The sequence below is a fragment of the Cryptotermes secundus genome, unplaced genomic scaffold, assembly GCF_002891405.2.
Source record: "Cryptotermes secundus unplaced genomic scaffold, Csec_1.0 scaffold965, whole genome shotgun sequence".
NCBI lineage: Eukaryota > Metazoa > Arthropoda > Insecta > Blattodea > Kalotermitidae > Cryptotermes > Cryptotermes secundus.
The window spans coordinates 119,303-130,017 of NW_019728506.1; the positions used below are offsets into that span (position 1 = coordinate 119,303).

At 43.4% G+C, this 10,715-nt stretch overlaps 1 long non-coding RNA gene across 1 annotated transcript in view; it reads left to right on the forward strand.

Annotated features, from left to right (window-relative positions):
- LOC111865255 overlaps nucleotides 1-10,487 on the forward strand; it is a 74,758-nt gene extending 64,271 nt beyond the window's left edge. Inside the window, exon 3 of the long non-coding RNA XR_002842952.1 lies at nucleotides 10,415-10,487. This is a non-coding gene — a long non-coding RNA (uncharacterized LOC111865255). The remainder of the gene's footprint in view (nucleotides 1-10,414) is intronic.
- The last annotated feature ends 228 nt before the right edge of the window (nucleotides 10,488-10,715 follow it).

Genomic DNA, 10,715 nt, shown 5'->3' on the forward strand with positions numbered 1-10,715 from the left:
CTTTCCTTTATATGGTCTCTGCAGACACAGTTCTTGCGGGCCGCCCTTTGCCGATTTAAGAAACCTTATTGATGTCTAATACATATCTGTCAATGTCTGTTAGAAGCCATTATATCAGAACACTGGCTGAGGATAGGTTCCAGTAGCTAAACGTTAATGAGCTTTCGAATTCCGTAAAAACAACGAATTTTTGCCACCCCCTACAGTTGACTTAGTTACTCTGCTAGTTAGGAGGACGGTCTAAGAGGAACAGGTAATGGACATAATTTCAAATCGCCTTGTATTAACGTCTCATTATTTATGAGGCATTTTTTCCCCCCTTGGCACTACAGCCCCCAGTGGGCCTAGGCCTACCTCCATGAACTTCTCCGTTCACTTCGGTTCTTCTAGATCTTACACATTCGGTAGGACTCCTTGGGCGAGTGATCAGCTCGTCGCAAGGCCTCTACCTGTAGACAAACACAGAAAAACGCACACAAACATCCATACCCTGAGTGGGATTCGAACACACGATCTCGGCTTCCGAACGAGCGAAGACAGTGGATGCCTTAGACCGCTCGGCTACCGTGACCGGCCTTATGAGGCATTTACACTAAGGTAAGTTCCTGAACTGTTATGGGAGATTCCTCCTTCGTCGAAACAGGGGCTCCATTTCGAAACGCGTACATATCTAGGAGAGAACAAAAATCTTGGTCATGGATCTCGAGGAGACTGAAGCCAGGAATGACTCTGCTGGCGAGGACCAGCAGCAATTTAAATGAGCGATCGACCAGGAGAGCCAGTGACTAGATATAGCTGGCTAGTGATTCCACGATATTTGACGTCATGTGTCATGATTTTAAATGGTAGCCAACTGGCAATGACGTAAGCACGAGAGCAGAAGAATCCCCGTTGTTTGGAACCATTACCAGACAACGACTGATGGAGACTTAGAAGATTTCATGTGTGCTGCAGTACGATGATATGTAGAGAGTGTAGATCCGTGAAACTGTAGTCCAGTAAATCCAGTTATTAATCCGAACACCGTGTCCGGTCCCTATGGCACGAAAATATTTTGCGCTGTAATTTAAGTTCTTATCGATTTGCAATTTTTCAGCCTATGAGCGCCACGTCCTTACTTTCCAGGGTCAATTAATTACAAAACTGCGTACACAATGCCATTAATTATTCATAATTTTAATGAGCGTTTCAAGGCGAGCCACGAACGCTAGGACGTGGGTCATTTTACCTGCTGATGGATAGACTTTCAGTAGGATGTTTTAATCACTGACAAAGGTTAATTCTTTTTCGGCCATCATTTCTCATATTTTTTTCCCCTTGACACTACAGCCCCAGTGGGCCTAGGCCTACCTCCATGAACTTCTCCGTTCACTTCGGTTTTTCTAGATCTTACATATTCGGTAGGACTCCTTGGGCGGGTGATCAGCTCGTCGCAAGGCCTCTACCTGTACACAAACACAGAAAAACACATACACACAAACTAAAGATCCATGCCCTGAGTGGGATTCGAACCCACGATCCCGGCTTCCGAGCGAGCGAAGACAGTGCATGCCTTAGACCTCTCGGCTACCGTGACCGGCTCATTTCTCATATATCAGTGACGAATTGTTACCTTGGATACGTTTGTTAATATTTAAAGAATATTCCCAAGTAATTTTCTCATAGGTTATTTAACGACGATTTTCAGTGTCGAGATATATTTGGTGAGTACTGATGAATGATAAATCGGAAAGGACTTAGAAGGAAATGGCCTTGGCCTAATCGAAACACTCTTTCGGACACATGGAGGGGCTGAGAACGACCACGAAAGCCTGTCAGGATAACCGGATAGCCAATTCGAGCTGAGCTCCTACCGAATATGTCTGGAGCCTTACTTCTAGAGCAGCCTGTTCGGTNCCTCTACCTAAACAGGACGACACAAACACAGAATAAACGCATACACATATCAAACATCCATGCCTTGTGTGGAATTCGAACCCACGATCCCGGCTTCCGAGCGAGCGAAGACAGTCCATGCCCTACACCGCTCGGATACCGTCACCGGCAGCCTGTTTGGCATTAGGAAGTTACGTGCACAAGCCAATATTGAAGTAGGTCGGGAGATGGCTAAGTCCATTTGCTGTTCCGCTTGCCTTCGTAGTGGATGAAGCATTTGGTGCTTAAATTGTGCACCGGTTTGCGTTAGCGTCATATTTGCCGTGCCCTACTACAACCTATCGCAGTTCATGGCCTGTAGCGAGGAAGGTTAATAACGACACATACAAAATGCAGTAACGTCTCGTCCATTCACGGAAGACCGTATGTTAATTCTTCACTTTACGTTCGAGAGATCGCGGATTCGACTCTCGGCAAGACCAATCTTGTCTAAGATTTATCGTTATTTTGTTCAGTTTCTCCAGACAAATATTGAGATACCTCTTAAAGAGGCCGTGGCCGATTTCTTCGGTATTATTTCAATATTCAACCCCTCCTCTCCTTTACCCCATGTGACTTATACAGCTGAAAGGAGCCATTACATAAATTCAGAAAATGTCATAGGAAAACAAATTATGTTAAGATATTTTTTCCTCTGTTGAGGTTTAAATAAACTGTATCATTTGTAGGGATTGCTTACCGTCATAAGAGGGGGTGATTGTGCGAGTGAACTGGAAGGGATGTGGAAGGAAGCGGTAGTGAGTGACGTAATTCAATTTAATATTTGTCATTTGCCTGAAAGAAGCTGACAGGAGAATTCAGCCCATTGAAACTGGTGGCTATAGTGAGATTCGAACCTGGTATGTGCTGAAGAGATATGTTATCATCGAGGGTTAAGTAGGCTGGAGTTGTGCTTCCATTCTCACATTCGTCTTTATGGCGTTTTTCTTAATTAAACACCTTCACATTCTACCTGTGTTCTAGCTTCGTTCGTAAAAATGCTATCCATTTAACAGGCCGTGGAGGCCCATAGGGTTATGAGACATCGAGGTTCTCACATTTTCCAGACAGTCGGCTCACAAATGTCGGTAAGGTAGTAAGCCTTAGGCGAATGCAGCCGTTACTCCCAGGAAGATTCCTGGTACTCATTTCTGTTAGAGACTAACTCGACCCCAGGGCTATAGTGCGGCTGGAAGGAATAGGTCAATTGAAAGATCCAATGACCTCATCGGGAATCCAACCCGCGACCTTCCGGCTTTTAGCATAGTGCCTCAACCAACTATGCTACCGTTTGGTTCGTAGATGGATTAAACGCAATAATCATTTTTTTCGTTGTTCCTTTTCATTTTCGCATTTCTTTAGCCATTTGTCAGCGAAGGTGACGCTGAAAGGGAAATGTTAGTATTATGGTCTGGCGAGTTTAGCATTTGTTGGGAGGAAGTGGCATTCTCCTCCTTTATGGTATTAACTACGTATTTGCCCTATAAAGCGGAAGAAACCCGTGAGAACATCATTGACAATAACCAGTCGTACATTAAGTATTCTAAAGGCATTTCCGAATACAGTCCAAGAATTCTGACCGTATCGCTATGATGTTAAGCATATCTTCTCCAGTTTTAAAAATATTGTGACGTGTTGCCTGAAAGTCGGACTATAAAACGTCCATCACTAGTCAACGGCTAGCAATTCGTAGGCAGCGAAGCCTAGGAAATCGTTGCACCGGAAATGGAAGTCTAACAGTGGAGTTTCCACCGTTACAAACGAATTTTTAAGGCAGACACGTATTCCTGTGTTCGTTGCGTAGCAGCGGGCGAGATTAACCCTTTGACAAGGTATTCACTATTCAGTCCGAGTGCAAGATATAACCGTTGGTATTCGGCAAGAGACCAGCAGAGTTCTTATCCGACGAGAGCTAAGGACAGTTGAGCTCCGAGCTGAGCTGAAGACACTTCACCGAGATCAGCGGTGCAAGTGATTGTAATAGTGAAGAGGGAACGTCTGACGTTATAAGTTGAGAATAATTGTATTTGCGAGTGTGAAGAGTGACTGTCCAATAAACGTCTTCGTAAAATCCGAAAACCCGTACAAATTTCTTGTCGCGTTGCATAGCAAACACGCGACTATAATATTTAAGTGAGAAAATAGTGCATGTCATCGTAATGAGTGCTGGGAAGAAGAATGATTTACAGCGGCCAGGATCTGGACCTTATTGCTGACGTAAGATATGCTGTATGATTCTTAAGCTGTCAACAGTTCATGCAGTCGAATTGCAGACAGTCACGTTGGCCGACCACGGTTGTGTGAGGATAACAGGAATAAATGACGCAATTCAGTGAATTACGAGACGAAGATGTGGAAAACCACAATGAGCTACCCCTTGTAACCCCTCTAGCAGGAGAACATTGTAGTGGCGGTAATTGGACATGTGATCCCTGTACAGTAAAGCAGCTCCCTCCCGGTAAACCATGATCATGGTCACTCCCGTGCCTGCTGATGAAACAAGATATCGCGAACAACCTATTGTTCATTAGGACCCATCTGTTTAGATAAAGCCAGGTGGTACAGTCTTATAAAACACTGTTGAGTTCATCAGACTAAATGGGTCGCTGTATATTAGTGCCAATAACTGCCGCGAAGCGAGACACAAAACAGCTCGTTAGGGCACAAATAGTGAAAAACGGAATTATTCTTCCAGTCCACGAGACCCCAGAACTGATATTACAAAACCAGAACAGTTATAGTAATCATCATGACAATTCTTATGGCTTCAGAAACTTCTGATGTGTGTTAATGACAATTCTTACGGCTTCAGAAACTTCTGATGACTGTTCATGACAATTCTTATGGCTTCAGAAACTTCTGATGACTGTTCGTGATAATTCTTACGGCTTCACAAATTTCTGATGACTTCTTCATGACATTTCTTACGGCTTCAGAAACTTATGATGACTGTTCATGACAATTCTTATGGCTTCAGAAACTTCTGATGACCGTTTTAGACGTGCATTACCCGTTATTTTGTAGGTGCCATTGAGGGGCATACCGATATCTGTCTCCAGAAGAAATCAAAACAGTAAGGGAACAAGACACGAGGAGATTCCCATCAGCGGTGAACTCTTTTAGCGACACTTGCTAGCCTTGTGCCATGTCGTCACACTTGAACCTGTAGTCAATCGCTCCATTCTCGGAGTCAGCTTTTTATAAATACAGAAGCTTTCCTAGCCTTATGTTAGTTGCCACTTTTCCAATTTTCCTGCCTCAGATATACTCAATCCGTGTTCTTCGCTTAGGGAATGGAACCCCTACAAAATAATCAGTAAAATTATAGTTCTATAGGCTTATATGTTAATATTTTACACTTTAAATAGGACACGGAGAATCATAATATCTCGCACCTAATTGTAGGAAATGTTTCAATAATTTCTCCATGAGGAGGCTGGGGAGAATACCTCCTGCGAGTCGTAGAAGACGACGAAAAGGGAACCCGGTGCCTAGGGAATAACTGAATCACCCTGTCACTGGCGGACATAAATACATGGAACTTTCCTCCAGGTTGGGTTTTTTTTTATTGATGGTGGGGTGGGACTAAGCCCCTTGTACTGCGGCCACTTCTGGTCAATTGTACCAGCCCCAGATGATAGGTGAGGGTGCTTGTGGAGCAATTGGTGGAATGAAAATTGGCAAGGGAAACGGAAGTACTCGGTGAAAACCTGCCGCAGCGCCACTTTGTCCACCACAAATCCCACTTGACCAGACCCGGTATCGAACCTGGGCCGCTGGACACAAGGCTGATAACCTTGCTCCGTAAAAGGAATTATTTTTGCGAAATTCATTAGAAGTGAAAATCGGTTGAAATCTGGCGGGACATTCTAAGGAAGGCTATGGCTCAAAAAAGATTGTTTTGCCGATGATGATGGTGATCATGATGATGATTTCACATATTTGATCTATTCATAATTTCTACATACATGCAGTTCGCATTTGTTGCTGTTACGTAAGAGTATTTACCACAAAACTCAGATATTTGCCTTCCGAACAGCAAGACCCGAGCTTGTAGTTATAAACACGCAATCTCACAGCTTTAAGGAACTTCCAGAAAATGGAACTGTGTATGCACATGGAGTGAGAAACACAAACCGCAAAGTCAATTGAAGCTTTGAAACACTGTTTCTTAGAAACATTTAACAGGCCATTATTTTTAATTAACCGTGGTCTAATGAGAGGTCACATTACCCGGTTATCGAACCTCGAATTCCTTTCATTTGAAAAGCGAATCATTTGTTGCAGCCCAGGGGTAGACAGTCGTGTTTAAGCCCGGAGGCTGGATACTTCTGATGAGAAGTGACCCCAAGCCTGAGGGTCTTGTCAGAAATTTAATTTAAAATCTGCAAGCTCATTTAATTATGAATATTGTAAGCAAATGTGGCATTTTCGTGGATTAATTAATCCGAACATTATGTACTAAACTTCTATTAGTGTTTTCAAAGTATTCAAACACGTTTCATATTAAATTTATCTGAATCTCGCAGTCGGGTAATTTTGTCGTGTCCTGCTTCGTATTCTGGGGATTCCTGGTTTATATCTCTGCCCGGACCTCTTATGTTGATAGGTTTTTGGTGGATTTCGTCAGTCCTTTTATTTCGATACCGGGATGAACCTTTCACAGTCACTTTCTTTGACAAAACCTCCTTTCACTTACCTTCTAATCATCTTAGCATTATATGATCCTATAGTTTGAGCTACTGAAAGCGTTGTTACATAACCCGTAAATACATGTACAGGATCTGGAGTCGGTTTCGCTCGATTTCCATATGCCCAGTATAGGTCGTACCTAGAGGCCGCGCCATAGCTCAAGCGGTTAGTCGCTGGCTTCCCACTGCGGAGGCCCGGGTTCGATCCGGGGTTTGGTCAAGTGGGTTGTGGACAAAGTGGCGCTGGGGCAGGTTTTCACCGAGTACTTCGGTTTCCCCTACAAATCTTCATTCCACCAATTGCTCCACAATCACCCTCACCTATCATCTGGGGCTGGTACAATAGGCCAGAAATGGCCGGAGTACAAGACACTTAGTCCCACCCCACTAGCAGTAAAAAAATAGGTAGTACCTACTTGCCACTCGGCGCTAGAGCCCTGGGTGAGCCTTTGCCTCATCCACAAGCAGTATCCACTGCTCCGGGCTGGTTGTTAGATTTCTCAACAAAATTCTTTTTATAGGATGAGGTTGTTAGCCTCATGCCCAACCCCCCAAACTTGGAGGACCAGGGTATCTCTCTTAGTCTGGACTCTACCCTTTGATTTTTCCTGCATGGGTGACCCTATCAGTAGTTAAATTACCGGCGGCATAGCTCTCCAGTTCACAGAGTCACTCAGGCCCCACCACCACGGCAAGGTGGAGACAACCCATTACAGGTACCATGCAATACGGTCTTCAGCAATCCAACCGCCGTGAACACGGGTTCAAATCCCAGTATGGACATGATCTATACATATATTATTATAATTATTTCTGTCAGCGGTATAGTGACCTTACGATGGACAAATTGCTCGTTCAAGGAATCCTACCAAATGGATAAAGATTTATTATTACAAAATTAATCCTGGGAACTCCAAAAAAATGAATTTCTGTCGAAACATTATTATTTTATTAATTTTGTTTTATTTTTTATCCATATCTTTACTTTTAAATAAAAAAATATTGAAATACTTAATTTCGCAGCAAACTCGGATGAAATGTTAATGCGGGCCATAGTTTGCTCATCCCTGCAGTAAGTTAACACTTGGAACAAGCAATGCACTGCTAATCTAGTGGAACTGTGGTCTCTTCTTGTGACCACAGGCTGCGCTGTCTGCTGCCGGCGCCTGCCACCGCGCACCCTTCAGTGACTGCACGAGGTACCATGCAATACGGTCTTCAGCAATCCAACCGCCGTGAACACGGGTTCAAATCCCAGTATGGACATGATCTATACATATATTATTATAATTATTTCTGTAACCGGTAGAGTGACCTTAGGGTGGACAAATTACTCGTTCAAGGAATCCTACCAAATGGATAATGGATTATTTCAAAATTAATCCTGGATTGAAAGAGACCAGAGGATTTATCATTGGGAACTAGAAAGGAGGATTGTCGACTTCCAGTAACCAGTGATTAACTGGCTTGCCAGTTCGTTGATTGTCTAAGTCTACAGCCGATCTTTGTGTTTAATAATGTGACGTGTCGCCAGAAAGCCGGAATGGTTGAGTGAGATCAGGGTTCATTTCCTAGGCAACGACCAACGTTCCCGGAATAAGAACACATCCATTGCTATACAACAGATAGCAGTATCCAAGCAACGAACTGTTCGTTGCGTAACAGCGGGCGAAATTAACCCTTTGATAAGGTATTCCCTATTCAGTCCGAGTGCAAGATATAACAGTTAGTATCTGGAAAGAGACCTGTAGTCGGTCAGGCATACGACCGTTCAAGTGACCGAGCCTTGATTGACAGAGGCCTTGTATATATTTTACATAGAAATTGGAAATGAGATTAAAAATGTAAATACATATAAATACTGACAATACATACTAATACGGACTATGACTGACAAATGACAGACCCGACCTCTCGTCAGAGAGGGCGCCCCAAATGAGCAGGACAGTAACTTTCATATAAGAAAAAAAAAAAGATAAAAAATCTGGTCATGAGCCCCAGTCGGGGCTCGACACCAAGACAGACAGACTGACGGACTGTCAGTCGCAATGTGACTTGGACTTGGACTTGGGGAGACCAGCAGTCGTAATGTGACTTGGATTTGGATTTGAAGAGCAGAAGAGTTCGTATCCGCCAATGGACCAAGGACAGTTGAGCTCCGAGCAGAGCAGGAGACACTTCACCAAGATGATACCGATTTATGATATAGAATGAGATGGAAGATGATAAAAAATGAGATGATGATGTGGGGGGACATGTGCCCTGTGTACTGTTACGGTGTCCTTCTTTAGAGACTGAAGAAAATCACGTCTATTTGTAGGCATCATGATCAGGAACTCATTCACTTACCTCAGCGCTCACGCAGCCCATGCTCCCCCCCCCAGGGCGTAAACGCATACGCCAGAGATCAGTAACTATCAAAACAGTAGAAGTGAGCACTGCTAACTAACCTAAACAAGCAATGTCGTTGGTGAAGCGTCGATAAATAATGAACGAACCTAATACGGACCTACTCACAGTGGCAGAGACTCGTAAATTATCACTGGCAATTCTCACCGTCCGTGTGCATAAAATTGACATTTCAAAAGCATTTGTCTCTTCGTGCTGTTCGAACCCTACATGTTTCGGCCCAACTGGCTGCCATCATCAGGTGTGGAATTTATGGGACACAGTGTAATATTCTAGCAGAGAATTCTGACTTATTGAGAGAGGAATCCCCCTCGTTGGTGGCTCCACCTTATCGTGGTGAGGGGGTTTGAGTATGCCAAGGACGCTATGCCAGCGGTAGCGTAGCTACTGGCAGGGCCTCCCTTGCTGGACAGGTCAAAGGTTAGGCATCAGACGAAGAGAGACACCAAAAACTGATGCCGGAAGCAGCGTCATCAGCAGCGACTTGAAGCACAGAGCAAATGATGCTCGAGATGGTTCAAGTTCGTATAGCAACAGGCGTGACCAGAGTGGTTTGAACGGCTGTTGTACTGCGATGTGGAAAGCAAATGGAAAAACTACCACATTATCACTTTTCCTGGATAGTCTCTTTCCAAAACCAGAGATACCATGTATGCGAGATGTTTCATTTGAAGGAGAAAGCTCTAGATCGCATCAAGTGGAGGAACTGTTTTGAAGAGACTGTGGACCTGTCGTCTTGACAGATTACTGATGAATGAATGAGAGAGGAATAAGCAGAAAATTTTTATCTTAAATTCTTTAGTACCGTGTATTATTTTCGGTAAAGTTCTGGAAGAACAAACATGTAAGGTTCCTGCCCAACCAATTAAAATCGTCAAATTAACATTCTTAACTTTATTATTAATATTTGGGAAGGTCTGAAGAGCTATATGGTGAAACTCAGTGTTTTCTGAATTGGAATAAATTTTCATTTATGAACTTAACCATAATGATTGTAGTAAACTCCGTGGCCTGTAGTCCGCAAGCGAACTATATCGATCTAGCTACCGCCGCTTGTCGGCGAAGTTAGTGCCAACTTTAGCGGATAGAGGTCGTCGCGATGATTTCATAGTGATTTGAAGTGCTTGGTTCTGTGTTGAAATCCGTTGCCAAGAGAAGACTAGTGAATACGGAGAATCCTAGTGCGTGTGTAACGGTGAAATGAAAATGTGTAGAACAGTGATAGCGTTATAATTGGATGTGATTAAGAGCACTTGTAACCGAAGTGCCAGTAAATCCAATCATCCGATCTAGACCCAGTTATTTTCGTCACGCGTACCCCCCCCCTTTTACACGTGATAATACGTTTGGATTTATGCTAAAAGCTCATCAGTCATTTGTTTGTCTTCTTTTGTCCTTAGTGAGTGGGCAGGAGGATTTCTGGAGTCATGCCTCGGAACATAGTGAAAGAAGTCCTGAACGACGAATTTGAAGAACCTGGACATGTATTGTCCTTACAACGACATTTAACCTGATCGAGGAAATCAGGACAAGCCATCAAATGGTAAGCTAGCTGTTATTTTTTTCTTTTAGACTATTTTTGAATCAAGTCACAACAGAAGATGGCGCTTATTACTTACTTTTGTTGCCCAAAATATTCCACTTGATGTCTTCTATGCGAATAAGTAACAGGGGTAATGAACAGATAAATTATCATAGCAA